Here is a 20,774-nt window from a genome sequence, read left to right as displayed (position 1 = left end):
TGTGTATTATTCCTATGAGTTATATAATTATATGCCACTGTTTAGTGCAGAAGGTTTTGATTACAATTTTGATAAATTACTGTAGTTCTCTGAAACAGTAAAGAAACTGTTTATTCTATACAATGATGTATTTGTATTACAATCTGAGTTATATGTATAGGTACACAGGGGAGATATTTTAGGTTTTAAAAGTGCTTTGGGAGATACCACTGAATATAAAGGGCTGTAAAATGTAAGCGCTTCTAAGAAATTATAAAAAGACTTATTTATAATGCATTAATTCTGCTGTTCCAGGATGGAGAATATGAACTCTGATTAGGTTGCAGCCATTTGATCATGTTAGCAGCAAACTATAAAAACGCCTTAGCATCCTAAGGGTTAAACATTGACAAATATTTGCTATATAACTTTAATATTCTGTCCTAAACACTTGATTATATACAGCCTCTTTCTCTAGCTCAGGAAGTGCACTTGCTGCTGTAAGGGAATCCCAAAAGGTGAACATAATTTCTCTTTAAAGAATAAAGCATAAGAAGATAGTGTATATGGAGATTTTACAGCTGAGTGGAAAAGCTCAGACTGAATCAGTCTTGCCAGCAAAATGGTGAACTTTGACCATATTATTTGTAAAATATTTGGATGAAATCCTTTCTGTTCTCATGTGTTTTACCAGCTGGTCACTGATTTTGTTAAAGGAGAAGTGTTTGTTAAAGGTTCACCATTACACTGGGGTGGAGAGGCTGCAGAGCTGGCTACAAACACTGTGGATCCTTTATTCTGTGTCCCTCATGACACCCTCTCTCCCTACTCCAGAGGAATCATGCTCCTTCCAGAACCTCTCTCAGAGGGAACCCCAGTATGGAGTGAGGCTTCAAAAAGGTAATACAGCCTCAGGAGAGGACAGTGTTGTGGCAGCCAAGTGTGGGCCAAATACAAGCTGGACATTGAGCAGCAGCAGCGGCAATGGTAGAGATCGCAGAGGATTAGTGTAGAGGATGGTGTGTAGAGGTCCTGAGATATGGCTGGGAAAAGGTCAATAGAAAACTTGGTTATGAGCATTTTCAGTGAAGTGAAGATAGTAAAATCTGATCTGGAGGAGATCCAGGGTAAAGTTGGAGGAGAGGGAGTTGAGGCAGTGGTTGTAAACTGCCCCTTGGATGAGATTTGTTGATGAAGGTGAAAAGGCAAGTGGCGTGATATTTGTGGGGCAGTCAGGTGGAGGGTCCGCATTCTGAGGACAGGAGAAATCCGATCATGCTTTTATTGTGAGATAAAGGAGCCAGAGGAGAGGACTCAGAAGATGGTGAGAGTGAGAGCAAGTGAGATGCTGCAGGAGGAAATGTGGGACAGATGGATGTGTTTTGGAGGAGAACAGGTTAGAAACCTTGATGTCTGATGGAGGAGGGGGGAAAAGCAAAGGGCAGGAAGGAAATGAGAGTGAAAAAAGGGAGAGAGGAGGGAAATCAGGGCTGATCTTATTGATATTCTGTTTGAAGAAGTTAGCAAGATCCTAAGCAGAGAGGAAGGAGGATGCAGGGGAGGGGAGGATTTAGGAGAGAATCAAAAGTTGTAAATAAGTGATATGGGGGGCGGCTTGTATTGGGAGCCAGTGAGGTTGGAAAAATAATGCTGTTTGCTAAGAAATATGCAGAACTGAAGAAGGAAAGAACTAATTTTCAGTAGGGAAAATCTGCATGGTCATAGGATTTCACCAGAGACATTCAGCAGCACTTAATTGGCTGTTGGAAGTGACCCAGGCTCAAGGGCTGGCAGAATGGACTTTGCCCTGGGAAAGACAGGGAAGCGAATTGAGGACATAGTGGAGCAGAGGGATCTGACAGTTGTCACCAGAAGAGGAGGAGGAGAGAGCAGGGAGAAGACTGAGAGGTAGGGAAGTCATAAACACAGATGTATTGGAGGTCACAGAAGGGCTGGGAGGAGGGGTGATGTCAGGCAGCTGGGGAATGCTGAAGGAGATGAGTTGATCGTGAGAGTGGAAACGCAAATATTCAAAGATCAGAGAAGGGGCAGTGTTTAGTGAAGACTACGTCATTGTTCCATGAGAGGGATAAAATGATTCAGAGTTGAAGATCAAATACAGAAACGAGGGTAAGGAGCTGGAAAACTAGTGGGTGGGGTGGGACATCAAACAAAGTTGATTTCACTGAGAATGAAGGTTGTGGATTGTAAGGAAAGGAATAGGGTGAGCTGGGTGTTCTAGTCAGAGTGGAAGGTGGCTGAGGAGGAGTCTGGTTGAGGATGGTTGATGGTAGCTTTGGGGAGTGGGAAAAGAGAGTAAAGTCAGATGAGAGGTGTTTGAAGAAGGAGAATATGTAGGGTGGAAGTTGCTGCAAGTGAGAGGAGCAGGAGCGGGAAAGCCTGACAATCGTGTGGGGACAATCTGAAATGAGGGATTTGAGAGCGAGTGGGGGGGGAGGGGCATTGAGAGAACGAGCAGCTGCAGAGGCAGTGTTGGGAGGTGGGGGCAGGATCCAGGATTCTGCTAGTGCCGGAGATGGAGAGAGTGGGAGATGAAGGGGCTTTGGATAGTAGTGATTTTTTCTGAGAACAATGTATCTTTTTCATTGTTCTTGATTAAAGTAGCGCTAGATAGATTTTTTTTTACTTATTAAGAATCTTCATATAAAAGAAGCCAAGGAGAATCAATAATACCCTCTTACAGCAACTGTATCACATGTGCATATCAACTATGTGGCAAAACTTGTTCCTCTTCTATGCAAGAACTAAAACTAGATATCACTTACTCTTACGCACACATAGCCAGTAATACTTCATGCTTGTAGTGTTCTATTCTATTGTATGAGAGCTCAAGGGATGAACACCACAATGTTCTGTACCAGAAAACTGCTGCATTTATCCAGTATATAAATTTCTCACAGTAATTTTGTGGTATTGCTATCTTCTAGATCCCCCATTACAGCTCAAGTTGTCTCACTATATTTTTCCATGCAAAGAGAGGTTTAAATAAAAAAATTAAAAAAAAAAAACCACACCAAAAAAAACACAACAACCCACCACACCACGGGGATACATACTATGGCAGGGCACTTTGAAATGAATTTTGAAACATCTAACTGTGAACTGCAACAACCACACTGAATTTCTTTTCATTATGGCTCTCCCAAGGATCATGCTGTTGTTAGTGGAAATGTGTTGATTAAAACTTCCATTTATACGGTACATCTTGTTGTCATACACATTTCCAGAATCTAGAATCTTTTCCTTCTCTGATTATCTGAAGGAAGAAATTGTAATATTTTGGCGTATGCAAGATACTTGACATGTGGACCCAGTTCTGCCCCCATGTAAACCAATACATCTTCCCTTGAAATTGATAGGTGCTGTGTATGGATACTTGAGGGTAGATTTGGGCTTGTATTTATAAGTAGAGATGGGCCAGGTTGTTGGTGTTTAGATCTCAGTTGCGATTAAGTTTAGACTAGTGTTCAGGTTTCAGGCTTGGATTTGTTTTACATGAGCGACACTGGAATCTCATGAGCTGTTCTCACTAACTTTTGGCACTAAAGGGCAGAAATGTCAGGAGAGTAGCATGTTCCTGCAAGACTTCTGCCACTTTAGGGCAAAATCTCATGAGAAATAGCTGTTTGTGTTAAACTTGGGCAGCATCTGAACAAGAACCAAAGCTCTAGGGGCCACTTTGAATCTTAAGAGCTAAATGATCTAAGTCCCTAAAATGGATGGATGGATCAGGTAATTTGGGGATCTAAATGCACTCATTTGTTCCATGTGAAGAAGAGAAAACTTTAAGGGGAACTGAATTTTTGTCTCCATTATGCATATATAGAATCATAGAATACCAGGGTTGGAAGGGACCTCAGGTCATCTAGTCCAACCCCCTCCTCAAAGCAGGACCAATCCCCAATTTTTGCCCCAGATCCCTAAATGGCCCCCTCAAGGACTGAGCTCACAACTCTGGGTTTAGCAGGCCAATGCTCAAACCACTGAGCTATCCCTCCCCCCTTGCTTTATTGTTGGAGGATTAATCAGAAGTGACAGGCTACCTGAATTTTTTTTTGGGGGGGGGGGGAGAAGACCACTGAAGCAAGTTTTGAAATAAAGCACATTTAAAAATTGTATGGGCACTGCAAATAGCTATTGGAGGAGGGGAGAAGTAGATCAAATTTGGGGGGTCCCTGGATGGTCATTTTAACATTGGATTGTCATAAAGATGTTAAAGCAGGAAGTTCAGATTGCAGGACAGCTGTTTGAGTCATTCAATCCTAAATACAAGATCAAGTTCTGAACCCAAACAAAATGTTATCATACTAGTAATGTCAACATATGTGATGAGTTTGCAAAGTGGAAAACAGGATGCTCTGTAATTATTTCTGCTTGCCTTTATCTTTTGAAACCTACTGTATGACTCTAAATATAAACCTTATTGGTGTTTTGAAATAACCTTAAAGTATTGTGAAGTGATGGTTAGTATTTGATATCATATCTATGCACTGTTGTATTATTTATATTGATGACTTACGTTTACACAGTGTCTTTCATCTAGAAGGATCTCAACACACTTGATAAACTGCAGCATACATGCATTACTTCACCCACTCTTGAAATGCAGCCATCTCTGGAGAGGAACACAGTGCTACACAGTTAAGGTTGGAAATTAATAATACCATAGCCCATTGAAATCACAGTGGGTTTCTGGGTAAGCAGAATGTATCTACTGAATTAGACACAAGTCTTTACACAAATTTTCAGATGAAAAGTACTGGTGGCATAGGGATTGCTTTGGTGCCTGAAGAGCTGAACATCCTGATAAGTTTTAAAATGTAATTTTCTTTCTTATAAGGCCACACCACTCTTTATAAAAGAGCACACCATTTTCCCAAGATAAAGTCTAAAAAGTCTGACAGATAATCACAAAGAAAATGACACCATAAAAAAAAAGAGTAATTTGCCATAATTACTGCTAAGAGCCCTTGGAAGTGATAATTGGCTGCCTCTTTCCTTTAATAAAGCAATGAAAAGCAAAATACAACATAGCTCTTTGGCTCCGCAAGCCAGAATGTCTTTATACAGAGATGAGATGTGCTCTGTTTTCTGTCATCTTTGGGCAAATGTCGAATTTTGGATAAGTGTTCCACTACCATCATAAAAAGATTACTCTGAAAATTAATTTCTGGACATTTAAATAAAAATGGTGCATTCTAAAAAATTCCAGATGGAGTAAATTAGATTTTTTTTCTGATTACCTAAAATTTTCCTTGCACTTTAAATTAGACACACTATTTTTATCACTTCCTAGTCCTGAACTGATGAATAATATTTGTGTACACTGACATTCTACTCCAGAGATCTAAGCACAGGTACTTAAATCCAAAGCAATAGATGGCTCTATGTCAGGAGGGTATGAAATTATTCCTATATATCTAGTGATTTCTGGTTTCAGTGGGACTACTCATGTGAGTAAGGGTTTGCATGATTTGTAAATTTAGTTAAAGCACTTTGAAAAGGTCATTTTCTTTCTTAAAAGGCCATGCCACTCTTAAAAAAAAAAAACAACAACAACAACAAAAACAACAAAAAACTTTTCTAGATCACGTGTATATTTGTCATGGGTAGGTTATTTCTACCCATAAGTGACATATTTAAGAGATCCAAACCCAGCTCCAGTTCCCAATAAGGATGTGACAACAGTAAAGCAAATATATTTTCCCAAAGAGCCCTCTGATCCACTTAAGGAAATTTATCCTCCCCTATTTTTACTATGCCTCTCTCCAAAATCCTTCATACAGCCTATTTCTCTCCGCCAGAGAAGGGCTGAATTTGTCTGTCTTTGGAGTCGGTTAACACCACTCCATGCAGTGACCTAAAGGAGCACTAAAGAGTGATGCAAGACTTCTCCCTTCCTTCCCTCGGGGGGCATAGTGTCCTGCCTGTTTTTGCAGCATCATTTCCTGCGCTCCTGGAAGCATGGTATCCAAACTCAGGGTATGTCTGTACTACCCGCCGGATCAGTGGGCAGCGATCAATCCAGCGGGGGAGGTCAATTTCTCCCGTCTAGTCTAGACGGAATAAATCGACGCCCGAGCGCTCTCCCATCGACTCCTGTACGCCAGCACCGTGAGAGGCACAACCCTAGAAATACTTAATAATTTGTATTTTTCATACTCAAACAATTTGCACAACAGCCCTGTGAGTTGGAGTGGTGTTATGTGGAAACAATAGGCAAAGAGAGTAAGTGACTTATCCAAGACCATAAATGGGGATCCACTTTCTAGAACTGGGATTAGAACTCAGGAATTTCTGTTTAGCAGTCCTGCTGGCTGTATTTACCACTGTGCGTAAGTGGGGGGGGAAAACATTAGCTAAAGTTAAGAGAAGAATATTAATTCAAGATTAATAAGTCCGATACAACAAAAGCAGCGGGGATGAATACATTGTTATCAAGTTTGTGTGTGTTTTTTTAATAGTGCTGCTACAGTGCAGGGTCTTGCATGTTTCCATTTTTAAACTCCTATTTTCCCTATTTTTTGTTTCAACTAAAAATGTAAATTTTCTCCAGCCAGCTATCTGGCATATTCAGGGCCTGTTTGAGCCCAGGAAAGAACTGGAATTGCAACGTCTTTTCTAGAGCAGTTGCACATAGTTACCATGCAGTGCCCTGCCTGCTAGGTAGCATAGTGCTCAATGCACAAGAACGCATCACACCTGAGCTCTGTATTTTATGCAGTTCTGTTTTGTATAAATTATTATACTGTACTTATCAGCACAGTAACTAAGTGCCTTCCAGTAGTGCATTAAGCAATGTGACTCACATCTGTCACGTGTTTGTTCTTTCAGCCTCTCTCCAGGAGAAGCATGTGCAATAGACTGCCTTGTTTTAGTTGGGTGTTTTAATATATATATGTTGATATGTATGTTAGAGAAGGCAGGGTCAAAGACATATGCCTTGCACTTGGAGCAGAAGGTGGTGAGGTTTGATGGTTCTTAGTTTCTTCAGGAGTTAATTCCACAGTCTTGGACAGCCCCCTGAGAAAGTTCTGTCTCCTCCATATACTAGACTTACCCTTACAGTAGAAAGTTTTATTGTGCCAGAGGAGCAGAGTTATTGGCTATGGTCTCCATTCTGGAGCTTTAGGCTTTTAGATTCTATGGGGCCCAGGCCATGGAGGGATTTGAAAATAAGGACTGAGACCATGAACTTGATTCATAATTCTGTGAGAAGCCAGTGTAGAGAGTGGAGGACAAGTTTGATGTGCAAGTGGTAGCCTGTGTTGCTGAGAAGATGCGCTGCACAGTTCTGTGCTAGTTGGGGTTTCCTAAGTGTGGAAGGCCTCATGCCCAGATATACTGCATTGCGGTAGACAAGCTGAGAGGAGAGGTGACAAAGATAGGGATAACTGAGGCCCCGTCATCATCTGCCAAGATGGGATGGAGTCTTCTAGTGACCCAGAGATGACAGAAAGCGTAACTTGTGGATGATTCCCTATCCCATTCCAAATTTACCCAAGGTTCTGGTATTAATTATTAAAGCCCTCAAAGACTTGGGCTTAGCTATGTCAGAGGTCATCACTTTCTCTGTAACCTACTGCAATCTTGGGGATATTGTGTCTGACAGACTCCAGGGTGAAAATCTCAGGAACTGGGGACTGGACGTTCCCACTGGCAGGCACTCATCTGTGGAACTCCTTACTACCAGAAATAAGCATGAGCTTTGGTCTTCCCACAGTTAGGGCACAACATAAGACCTCCTTCATACAAGCCTTCCGTCCAGGAAGCCAATGGAATGTGTTGTGCAACATCATTCAGGTGATCTGAACAAGTGAGAATACCACACTCAAAAAGTGTGGAGAATTTGGTCCATTAGTCTTGTTGCTATTTTTTGCTTATGCAATTGGTGCTTAGATACTGAATTGATAGATGCATTAAAAATTCACAGACATAGATTAGATAGATTCCTCTGCTTATTTGCAGTTGTCAATCTTTGATGCCAAGTATAATTTTCTTGTGGGTTTGTATTCTGTATGTGTACTTTTAGATAAAATATGTGCATGCTAGTCATTTATTTATGAATACAAACCTTGTAGAATCACATGGTGTATTAGTGTGAAATTCCAGGATATGAGTCAGCCTATGGACCAGGGGTCGGCTGGAAATATGCCATAGGTTGCCTATCCCTGCTATGGACCATTTTGCATAGTCTGTAGTGATCTTTTGCCCAAAAAAAAAAAAAAAAAAAATTTAAATAGCACATTGATTAATGCTTGTTGAAACTTTATTAGTCAAAGTTGTGGGTGTCTTCAGATTGCTGATTATATTCTTCTATCATATAATGAGAAAGGAAAAAAGGAACAAGTTCAGGCTCCTTGCTCACAACTGCTTTAATGTACTGATCTTTCACGTGTGATATACTGTGCCTCTGAGTTGTCAGTGAGGAGGTTTTTTATCATTATGAAGAATGAGGGAGAGCCAATTTTAAGATTCCAGGACTGTACCAAAAATGGGCACTTATTAAGTTGGAACCCTGTCCATCCCCAAATTTTGATGCTGCTGGCCCTCAAACTCAGCATGTTTCCAAGATTCTGCACTCTGAGGTTGCAACCAATTCTGATGGTATTTATTGCTAACCAACAGCTGCAGAATGCCTCTACACCTATCCTAGACTGATTTATTCCCTGAGGTGGAATAATTTTCCACCCCACTGTATTGCTATTCCTGTATTATTATTCAGACCTGATAAGCAGACACAGGAGACTTGTGCTCAGTGAGTCCTCAGAGTCTGCCCAGGTTTTTACTAACAGATTGTAATTCATCCATAGAAGAAATGTAAAGTACCGTCACCTCTTCTTAGTGGATTTCTGAAATGGAGCTGTCAGCTATGTAAATGGCGGAGGGGAACCATGCAACACTTGCTTTCCCAGCACAGGTTTGAGTGGTACCAGTGTTAGTCTGTATCAGCAGAAACAACAAGGAGTTCTTTTGGCACCTTAGAGACTAACAAATTTATTTGGGCGTAAGCTTTTGTGGGCTGGAATCTACTAAAGCTTATGCCCAAATAAATTTGTTAAAGCTTTAGTAGATTCCAGCCCACAAAGCTTTAACAAATTTATTTGGGCATAAGCTTTAGTAGATTCCAGCCCACAAAAGCTTACGCCCAAATAAATTTGTTAGTCTCTAAGGCACCACAAGGACTCCTCGTTGTTTTTCCCAGCACAGTTGGTGATCAGGTAGCATAGGAGACCTCTGACTAAGGAGAGTCCCTCAAACTGCACTGACCAGTAGATGTAGCTCACCTGCCAGAGCACAACATGCTTTATCATGTCAGGGCTGAACACATATATAGCATCCCTGCTCCAGCCTGATTTGTTCCATACATAGGCTATGTGGGCAAATCACCACAGCCCAAGAACTGCAGAAACTCCTATGATCTATGTGGCCTCAACATGGTGGAAGGAGACTAGGTGTAGTATAAGGAGCTGTTAAGCACAGGACTTGTGGATCTGATTATATAAACTTCTCCTGGATCTCTTGTGCATGGAACTCCTTTTTATTATTTTGTGTTGCAGTACTGCTTGGAGGTCCCAGTCAGGGATCAGTACTAGACACTGTACATGCCTATAATAAAAGGATGGTTCTCTGCCCCATAGAGATTACAATCTAAGTAAGTGACTTTGATAAACAACTAAATCCTGCACTATAAGATCTGCTTCCAGTTAACTGATGATAGGGTCCAGTTATTTATTTCATACTGAAGTAGCATCAGGAGTATCTGAATGAATGAGGTGAGACAACAATAGCAACAAATCCAACAAGCTTTAAACAGCCAGAGCCTTCACATAGCAGTGACTGCCTCCCCTGGAGCTGGCAACAAGTGATGCAACCCTGACTTTGTCTCAGTTTTCATTCTCTCATCAGGGGAAAGGAAATCCATAATAATGTATTCTAAGATACTATAAACATCAGTATTAGCAGACTGTGTATGTTTAACCCTTTGAGGGAAATGGGCCATAAGAGGATGAAAGGACAGAGAGAAAGCACTAGGCACACTTCAGTAGAAAGAGAAGTCTCCACAGAAGTTGTCACCAAAGTCAGGGCCGTTGTACCACCTGCGATTAAACAATAAACTGGAGATGAAGGTTGGGATTTTCTATGTTGACCTAACTGCTCCCAATGAAACCACTAAAACTCCCTTCATCTGAAGTAGAGTTAGGCCGTTGCCGATTGCTCTTTAAAATCCCACCCATAAGTGAAAGAGTTTAGCCTAGGAAGGACACCAAGAATAATACAAATCCTAGGGAAGGTGAGTAAAAAGCTGCATTTCCATACAGGAATCCTCCTTTCTAGAGACAGGAGAACCTAAAACTTATATCCTTTTTAAATTTTCATGTCTAGAATCCAAAACTTTGGAAGATTTTATTCCAGTTGGGAAGGGACAGGGGGAGATAAAAACAACCTCTCTCTTTGAAAGAGTGGTGAAAACAGTTCTAAAATATTTCACAAAACATGTATTCCTCTTTCATAAAGTTATAGATTTTATGAAGAATCCTAAATGTCTCCAAACCTGATTCCTTGCTAAGAAGTATTAGGGGCAGTATACAAGTCAAATGCTGTGCAGTCTAAAGAAAAAACTAGACATGCTTAGAGGCATAAACAGTTTATTAAGCAAAGTTCATAGAAGTCACTGGGATGCGTCAAATCATTGCCTGATAATTCTCTTGAGCCTAGATAGGCCAGATTCTCAGATGCAGGCCTGGATTAACTAATGTGTACTCAGTACACTTGCACAGGGCCCCCTGACCACCAGGTGCACACACATAAAAACCCCATAACCTCAGGCCAGGCAGCGGACAGGGCGGAGCAGGGCCACACCTGCAGTCTGTGGTGAGAACCAATGGGTCTTGTAGACCACCCTAGCAAGAGTTTTAAACTCTTGAGTTGCCACCTCTCATGATTTTATTGCCAGTCTTACAATATTTGGTGTTTCTCTTAAAGTCCCATCTCCTGGAATCATGTGGTTACATGAGAATCTTAGCTTTTATTTAAAAAAAGTAAGTTTCTAGCACTTCTGGTTGTAGAGGATAAGTTGAAATTGTGAACCCCCATGGCTCAAAAACGAGAAGGTAAATAAAAAGAACTCCAAATTTACTTTAAAAAAACCAAACAAACTCACTCCTGATCTTTTTAAGCTAACCCCATGATTTTTGGGGGTCTGACTTATGACTCTTGAATGTTGCAGGTTGGCAATATTGAAGCCATTCCTGGTGTTGGGTTTTGCATCCCCAAGCAGAAAGCTCTATTCAGTCAGCAGAGTAATACAAGACTTCTGCTATTCCATTTTTTCTTAGCTTTCCTGAAACACTGAATGTTTCATAAAATTAGGTCATCGCAAGCTGTGCTGATGAACTATTTCATTTTATGTTCAGGTTCATTTCTCATCATAATAAAGTGAGCAAGACAGACACAATTTTAATCTCACTATTTCTATACCAGTGAAATTCCACTGGCTTCAGTGGAGTTATTTCTGATTTACACCAGCGTGAGGTCATCATTAGGGTCATCTATATATCTTCACCAGCATGATTTGTAGAGGCCTTATTGATGGTCCAACACAAGGCTATGTGTATTACACACACTTTTTGGGAGTCTTTGTAGAATCAGCACCACATATAATTCAAACTAAGATGCATACTTGTGAAGCAGCAGCGGCTTCTGTCCTTTTGTATGGTTCTGAAACCTGGGCCACCACAGAGGCACACATGTGGCTGTTGGACGTTTTCTATGTGAAACAGCATTGACCTATTGAAGACATATAGTGGTTTTATCACGTTACGAACGAGGATGTCAGGCATCAGACTAGCCCCAGCCTCCAATGTCTTCCCCAGGTAACTCAACACTGGCTCAGGTGGCTTAGCTTTCTGCTCTGCATGCAGGAGTCCATACCAGCCCACCAACAGAAGGTGGAAGGAAAGACTTTGCTGATAGCCTCACACACACTGGATGGATGTTGTGGCTTCTGACCTTGCCTGACTCAGCCTTAATATAGAGCACTACGCTGGCAGGAGACCAGGCTTTCTGGAAACAGGTTATCCAAAGTTTGCACTCTATTCTCCATAAGCAGGAGAATGAATGAATGAACACAAGTCTCAGTGCTATATACGGGGGCATGGATCAGTGTTTATGTCGCAATCCCCGTCAGTACCCGGCCTGAGCCAGGGAAGCTAATGATCCAACTAGCAGACCAAATTTGGTGATGAATCCTGGTCACGTGCCAGCTGTGGCAGGTTGTGTATATGCTAAGAAGAAGTGCTACATATATTTTCTAAGAAGTAGAAATGGCTGAACTTCTGCAAACAAATGGAGATTATTACTGATTTATTTCTGTTGCATCAATACTGAGATGCTTATCTTCTAGGCAGAGCATTTGCCACCTTTTTTGATTCTGTAAAACAGTGCTAATTGGTGGATTTTGTGAGGTAAAGCCAGACCATCAATCCACAAAGGCCATCTAATAGTCATCAGATTGTAACAGCTAATGTGGGCTGGCTTTGAACTGGCAGCCTGAAGGTGAAGGGTTCCCAACCCTAAAAATCTCCATATCCATCCTCTAGCTCAGCTTCAGTTTGTTTTTTATCCGTCTTCACTTTCTTTACTTTCCTTCCCTCTTGTTTCTCTTTCTCCATTCCTTAACATACTACTTTTCTGTCCCCTACCACTTTCCTTTCCTCACTACGCTTCTGTCCCATCATTTTCAGATCTTGCCTTCCTTATCCTGTGATTAATCCCCTATCCCTTCCCTTTTTTCTCCCATCAGTTTTTAAAAAAAAATTTCCATCTTTTTTCTTTCCCTTCCAGTTTCTTTACCTGCTTGTTTTAAAGATTCCTCCTTTTCTTGTCACGTTCTTTTTTTCTCTCTCTCTCTTCCTTATTTAGCATTTAAAAACCTTCCCTTTACTTCTAAAATAATTTTTTTCTAAATCCTACAGGTGATAGATTTGGAAAAATCTTTTTTTTTAAACTTGTCCCTGAGTTCTAGGACAATATTCTCCCTTAAAATATCCATTTCTGCTGACAATGATCTTTTAGCATTATCCTGGTCAAATTATTTTCTATCCACCAAGTGTTCCCACCTCTCCCCTACATGGTTGAATTTATTAGTACTTTTCTGCTCACAATTGATTGCTGTACCATATAAAAAATTTATGCCTAAAGAACAGTTACAGTTATGCTATAGTGTACTGAGGGATATTAAATGTGGATTTATAAAGAATATGGTCCATATTTTACTGTATGGATTGATCATGTACAGTTCACTACAACTATTTATTATTGAAATCTGAAGTGTATTGGTTAGGTGTGATTGCTTGCATAAGTTACATGGTATTATTTCAGTGCCCTGATTGGATGAGCATCACTATTAAATCAGGAGGAGGGTTTAATGAAGCCACTTGGGCTTTAAATGTCCCAAAGTGAAATTCATCCCTGTGCAGAGGGCCAGCACAAAGCTTATTCCCCATTTAAGTAGTGCGTACATTTTGTGTTGGCCTTCTGCACAGGGAAGGGTTTCAGCCACCAGAAGAAGACTAGGGGACATTTAGAAAATATTAAATGTCCTTTTGGGGCTGTACTATCTAAAGCAAAGGTGGGCAAACTATGGCCCGTGGGACCATCCTGCCTGGCCCTTGAACTCCCAGCCGGGGAGGCTAGCCCTTGGCCCCTCCCCCGCTATCCTCCCTCCCTGGCAGCCTCAGCTTGCTGCGCCACGCCGCCAGTGCTCTGCCCTGCTGCTCCTGCTGGGCAGCACATGGCTGGCTCCAGCTGGGCGGCGAGGCTGCGAGCTCCTGCTGCTCTGAGCGACATGGTAACGGGGCAGGGAGCAGGGGCGTTGGATAAGGAGCAGGGGGTCCTGGGGGATGGTCGGGGGATGGGGAACAGGGGATGGTTGGATGGGTCAGGGGTTCTGGGGGGGCAGATAGGCGTGGGAGTCCCAGGGGGCCTGTTGGAGGGCAGGGGGTGGATAGGGGTCAGGGTAGTCAGGGGACAGGGAGCAGAGGGGGTTGAATAGGGGCTGGGATCCCAGGGGCGGGGGGTCCCTGGAGGGGGCTGTCAGGGGACAAGGACCGGGGGGGGTTGGATGGGTCGGGAGTTCTGAGGGGGGACTCGGGGGGCGGGAAGTGGAAGGGGGCAGATAGGGTGCGGGGGCCAGGCTGTTTGGGGAGGCACAGCCTTCCCTACCCAACCCTCCATACAGTTTCACAACCCCAATGTGGCCCTCAGGCCAAAAAGTTTGCCCACCCCTGATCTAAAGCATCATTGCTATAAAAATTAGGTTACTGTAGGGATTCATAGATTCCAGGTCCAGAAGGGACCATTGTGATCATATAGTCTGATCTCCTGCATAACACAAACTGTAAAGTATCCCCAAAATAATTCCTAAAGAATATGTTTTAGAAAAACATCCAATCTTGATTTTAAAATTGCCACTGCTGTTTGGTCACATTCACACAAAGTAGTTGAGTGTGTGTGCATGATCTAATTGCAAAGGGGAAGGTTTAAATCTTTCTTTGGCTCATTTGACTGCCTTTCTCTCTGGACCCTGGCAAAGAATTCTAGGGAACCTGGGTCAAGCAGTGTCTCATCCCACACAGAACATAGTGCTTCTGGTGCAATTATTTAAGTGTGAAGGCCTACCATTTGCTGTCCAGGGGAGTTAGTGTAAGCAGAACTATGTCACATGAATATTCACAGAAGGCAAATAGGGGAAGAGGGATAGCTCAGTGGTTTGAGCATGAGCCTGCTCAACCCAGGTTTGTGAGCTCAATCCTTGAGCGAGCCATTTAGGGATCTGGGGCAAAAATTGGGGATTGGTCCTGCTTTGAGCAGGGGGTTGGATTAGATGATCTCCTGAGGTCCCTTTCAACCCTGATATTCTATTCTATGACTCTAAGAGCAGTCGCTTGAATGAAAATAATTTCTTTTTAAAATTTGAGGGAACATTTCTCCCCCAAATGTGTTGGTCTTGATCCAAGTCTAGTCCATACATTATCTACTCAATGGATGTTGAATTTACCTCCATTGTGGCTTTAAGGCTTTGCTCTCTGGTCTGAGATTGCTTTTGGTATCAGTCCTACTATCATGAATCCTCGCTGTCCCTATTTGTTCAGCTTAGTCTTTCCTGTGATACCTATTAAATTGACTTTGTATTCACTGATTTAATAGATAACCTCATCATGAAATTCCCATAATTGTTCTCTTCTTGCTTCTTTATATAGTGGCAAGTTTCTAGTCCATTTTTCTTGGTGAGTTACAATGTCTGAACCATCTTCCATTGAAGAAATTATTTAGATGCTTTATTTAGCTTTTCAGTTATGCTCCCTATCATAATTTCTCTTTCTCCTGTCAAGTTATTCTGCCTGATTTTCATTTTACTCCTGTTCACTTTCAACTCAACTAAGAAAGCCAGCCAGAAAGTGGAGTTCTTCTAATTTATTTTTTGCAGCTCACCTTTATTGTTTGTGATCAGGTACGTATTGTTATCTGCAAAGGAGGAAGTGTGGTGTTTAGATATTGCTTGTAATTATTAGAATTGGGAGCACTGGCTGTTGGGAGTCTGAAAGGACAGGAAACAGGAAGGAGGGGGGAGGAGTTGAAGAGACTGAGGGAGAGCTACTGAGGGTGCAGCAGCAGCTTGGAAAAGAGGTTTCCACTTTAAAAAATAAAGTCCTGTTGCAGTTTGTTAGTACCTTGCCTGGCTACTACAACAGAAAGGTCTTACTGCAGTGGTTTGTAATTGAATGTAACTCTACCTCAAGACCTTTCCAATGCCTACTGTGCTGATATCACGCAGCAATTTTCTAGTAATATTTTACCAGCATTTACTTGTCTTGTAGGTGATCGGTAATGGAAATTCAGGTTAAAAGTCTGACCTCTCAAGCTCTGTCCACACTATAACTTTTTAACTGAATTCGTAACCAGTTATTAGAATGGTTGGTTCTAAATGTGGTTTTGTTACATAAAAAACATGGTTGAAAAACTGTCTTACTGGCCATGATCCGCTATCAGTGTTTCATCCCTGCCCAAAGCCTTTGGCATATGGCTGTCTCCATGTAAAGGGGGTCAGTACGCTGATGGGCCTTTTGTTTTGCACTGTGGACAGGATACCAGACTATATTTGTGTAACCAGTTTGGCCAGTCATTCTTCCCAGCTCTCTGTGTGATAGGTTATCACAGAATGCATGCTACTCTATGTACATGTCTTCCATAAGCTCTATCACCTGTGGAGGCAGTATGTTATAGTTATTTATATATATGTTATTTATATGTTATTTATATATATGTTATTTATATGTTATAGTATGTTATAGTTAAGATTTGTCCAGATTTTCCCAGAATGCACAGAGAGAATGCATCCTAAAGAACAGGCATTTGTAGCTAGGAACAAATATGTGGGCAGTATCCCCATGAGCCTTTACAAACATGTCAAATGCCTCAAGTTAACTGGCAATCAATTAACTCAAAGTTAAGTCTAGTATAAATCCAACCCTAGCAAGTTACAAAATCATGGGTAAAAGTTGCTGATGGACTGGGCTCCAGTGAGTTTAATACTCCTCACCTCTATGAAATGTTAAAAAATACAGAAAGGAAGTTGCTATTATTCATTATTACTGTTACCACTGATACAGTATTTTCACTAATTTTTCAGCATCTCGAAGCACATTAAACACTGGGCAAGATGAATTATATCAGTGTATGTCCAAAACAGCTCCAGAGTAATACCAGTGACATCAGTGAATATATGCCAGGGTAAATAAGTTCAGAATCTGGCTTATTTAATTATAAGGTCTCTAGCCCCTTCTGGTGATTGTCAGATTCCATTTTTAATGGCAGTTCCAGTTGAGAAGAAATGCATGCTAATAAGAAGTCACATCCTTACACAAAGACAGTCAGATTTCACTCCTGTAGGCACAGGGGTTTCCAATTGGTAATTATCTATGCAGAGGAGGATTCACTCTGGGAAGGGACACAAGCTGATACCATTGCCACCCTCCCTTTGGGATTCTGCCTGAGGAAGGGGCAGTTTTAAATTCTAGCTAGGGCTCCCTAAGGTCCCTGCTAATAGAGATTGTCTGAGAAATGCATCACCTGAACCTGCCAATGTGTGGGGTGCACTAGCTTGGTCCTGAGGCCATGGCAGAGAGGGGTTGCAGGCAGATTTCTCCACGGCACCTCTGCCTCTGATACACTTTCCACTGCCAGGGCACAGCACACTAAGTTACACTTGCCCCTAAGCATACAGGACCAAATTTTCTGCTGGTGTAAATGGGTGCAGCTATACTGGTGTCAGTGGTATTTTGCCTATTTACATCAGGCAAGAGTCTGGCACACATTTTTTCTTTTACAGGTTCATAAGCACATGAAATACTTAGGAAACATAGGCCTCTCTGTAGTGACTCCTTTCCCCTGATTGTCTCCTTCAGGGAAGCTTGAGGGAGCTTTCATTACAAGCCTTCAAAATATCTAGGTCCCTGTTCTCCATTTTCCTTGTAAAAATGTTTAAGAAAATGTACCTGAGAAGACCTATGGCCTAAGTTCCCTCTAAGCCATGTGGCTGCGCAGCAGGCTATCAAGGGCCGCACAGGCGGGGATAGGCACCTCTCCCCCGGCCCCATAGCTGTCACCACCAGGGAGAGGCGCTCTCCCATGGCCCTGGGCTGCTGCGGCAAGAGAGGGCTGGGGAGAGTCCTCTCTCCCCACCACAGCACTGGGGCAGCCTGCACCCCAACCCCCCTCATCCCCGGCCCCACCCCAGAGCCCACACCCCCAGCTGGAGCCCTCCCCCCCTACACCCCAACTCTCTACCCCAGCCCTGAGCCCCCTCCCACATCCCAAACCCCTCATCCCAGGTCCCACCCCAGAGCTCGTACCCCCAGCCAGAGGGGGGCACAAAATTCATTCTGCACATGGATGTAAAAAATTAAAGGGAACACTGCAGGCTATGGCCTTTGCATAGTTCATGTTCTGTTGCATCCACCCTTGCTGATGGGTGGGCTAGTAGCAGAGAGGAATATTCAAGGAGCATGGCTGCCACTTCTCACAGAAATCCATAGGAATACCAGTGCTATTTATCACCCCTGAATTACTACTGGCTGCACAGCTATATTTGCTATTGTACAGCCATTGGCTGGCCGCCACCTCCCATACATGCAGATCCTCTGTATGTCAGCCCAGAACTCCTCTGTGTCATGGCAGCTTTACAGCTTGTTTTTGCCCTTTGAGAATCAGGCCTTTTAAATTTTTGGGAGATGGATCCCTAGAGTGAGGGCTGAAGTGCATTTGCTGAAGTCATACCTTAGCACCATTATTATTACTGACTGCTAATGATGTTCTTTGCACTGTACTAGACACAAATCTGTATTCACTGTGTGTATGATTTCTACAGATTCAGGTTTGCAGACTTTCCAATTTACTTGCATTTGAATTATACCCCATTTTCACATCTTTGATTTCCAGAGCAAGTGAAAATCCTATAAAAGCAATACAAAAGTGAATCAGTCTGTTGATTTGACTGGCACCTCTGGAATTTAATTGGGACACAAATGTACTCATTTAGCAAACATTCGCAGGGCCTTTTTACTGTAACTAATTTTTTTCCTTTTATATCAACCATTCCTTTCTTATCTGGTTTCACTCACTACAGAATCGATGGCCATTTGATGATTAGCATTCCTTTTTCAGCCTCGCCTTCTTTTCTGTCGGGATGACCCCACACTTTCTGTGTTAAGACCTGTATACTCACTGTGGAGTCCTGATTGTGGGTGTACCCTGCTGTGCTCAAAAATTCAGTAAATTCAGCACCCCAGTGTTTTAATGTGATCAGCTGCCTCAGGAACCTCATTCAGCTCTTCTACAATCCCACAAAACCTGTGACAAGATTATTACTTTCTTTAGTTGTGTTTTTTAATATACAAAGTGAGATATTACCTTAGTTAAAGAGCACATAATGGAGGCTAGCAAAAGATGCCAATATTATCTCTGGAGGTGCTGGGAGGGTACATCTGAGGAATGTTACCCACTTATCCAGTAAAACTGGGTTAGCATTCACCTTCCCTGCTATGCAAGTTCTGCAGCCTAGGGTTAAAGAGTCCTAGAATTAAGCTCTAGAAACTGGATGTGAGAGGCACCTCTGATGTCTGTAATAGGTTTGTCTTGGAGTTGTTAAATACTTACTCCATGTGATTGGACTAATTCAAAGTTTTTAATCAAACAAATCCCTGTTTGTGAAAGTATAAAAACTAAGAGGATTAGATGTTTCCATGTTAGTTAAACTAGATATAACTAGGAAATAATGTTGTTGCTATTAATTTTAAAATTTGTTACCCTTAGCAGGTTTCAGTGAAGTTGGTGGATGATGGCATTAATCTGGCAAATAAAAAAAATCCTGATATTGAACCCAGAAGAAGACAGTAAATCAACTGATATATTTCTTAGAAAAAAATGCCTTCCTCAGATAAACCTTTGATAATCTTTTAAAAGTTGAACACTTCCATCTAAGAAGTGAATAACTCATTTTGCATACTGAGATCTTTGTTTTGAATATTTCAGCAACCTTGATTAAAGATGTTTGATCTTTAATATCAGACCTATTATTATTTATGTATTACCATAGCATCTAGGAGCACTAATCAAAATGGTGGGACAGTGTCATTCCAACCCTTTCTTAGCATCCTCACTTTCCAGTAACATTTGAAGCAAAGAATATTTAACCATCACAAAGCTCAGCAGGCATTTCAGTACGTGATCCCATATAATATCAGGCCATTATGGTTTACATAATATTTGTCTATTGTTAACAGATGGAAAAATACCATAAAGCCTCATTAATATTATGTTTACCAGCTATGAAGTCTGTGATTTTTAACAACATTGTGTTTTTACTTCCAGTTAGATCCCTGCTGTAAAAAAAAACAGTTTATTTTAGGGGTGTGTGGGACTCAGAACCAAACTAACCTTTTGGTTCCATTGCGAGTGGATTGCTTCAAGCTAAATGGAATGTAATTCCACCAACCTATTGTACCCACTTAGCATTCCCACCCTGGCAAAAAACTATAACAAAAATAGAACTTCATGGTCTCCCAACACACCAGTGTCTTATTCCCACTCATAAATTCATGAGCCAATCCAGCTCAGCAGGCATCCTGCAACACTCAGCATTGTCCTCTGCTGTCACTTATTACTCAGCCTTGCTCCTCCAGGGCTCCAGATGATTTGTGGAGCAGAGATCCCAAAACTCCCAAGGTTTCTCTCTTGTTCTGTCCAAGCCCCAGTTTAGAAAGATTTACTTCTGCTGTCTAGGTAATAATAGGGTGACCAGGTGTCCTGATTTTATAGGGACAGTCCCGATTTTTGGTTTTTTTTCTTATATGGGCTCCTATTACCCCCCCACCACACCCCCGTCCCGATTTTTCACACTTGCTGTCTGGTCACCCTATGTAATAATTCCTGAAATGATGTGTCATACTCTTATTTGAATCAGGGTGTATTAAGCATGCATATCTGACACTGGCGCCCTTGAAGGAGGAATAGTGAAGTGCATTTCTAGTGCTAGTAAGGAATAAACAGAGACAACAGAGAACAAAAATAGATAACTAAACCCTTCTCCCGCCACCCAAAATAAAACTTTAGTGGACAAGGCTCACTGACCCTATCCATCACCTGTGGAAATTTAGAGGAGAATGATCAGATATATGGGAATATTATAACACATTTCTATTCTACTTCATTCA

General features: G+C 41.8%; 1 protein-coding gene and 1 long non-coding RNA gene across 7 annotated transcripts in view; one reads left to right on the top strand and one right to left on the bottom strand.

Annotated features, from left to right (window-relative positions):
- LOC142071927 (uncharacterized) overlaps positions 1–20,774 on the top strand; it is a 111,104-nt gene that overhangs the window by 28,190 nt on the left and 62,140 nt on the right. The window lies entirely within an intron of this gene.
- The window catches only part of RBM47 (RNA binding motif protein 47), a 115,298-nt gene that overhangs the window by 75,702 nt on the left and 18,822 nt on the right, over positions 1–20,774 (bottom strand). The window contains exon 2 of one of the 5 annotated variants that reach the window (XM_048848519.2): positions 4,520–4,615. The exons of the other annotated variants lie outside the window; for them this stretch is intronic. The gene's annotated coding sequence lies outside the window, so the exon portion shown is untranslated. The remainder of the gene's footprint in view (positions 1–4,519; positions 4,616–20,774) is intronic. 5 annotated transcript variants of the gene reach the window in all.

Source organism: Caretta caretta, chromosome 4 (assembly GCF_965140235.1).
Source record: "Caretta caretta isolate rCarCar2 chromosome 4, rCarCar1.hap1, whole genome shotgun sequence".
Taxonomy (NCBI): Eukaryota; Metazoa; Chordata; order Testudines; family Cheloniidae; genus Caretta; species Caretta caretta.
The sequence above is the reverse complement of the archived record's forward strand: the minus strand, read 5'-3'. Positions and strand labels throughout refer to the sequence as shown.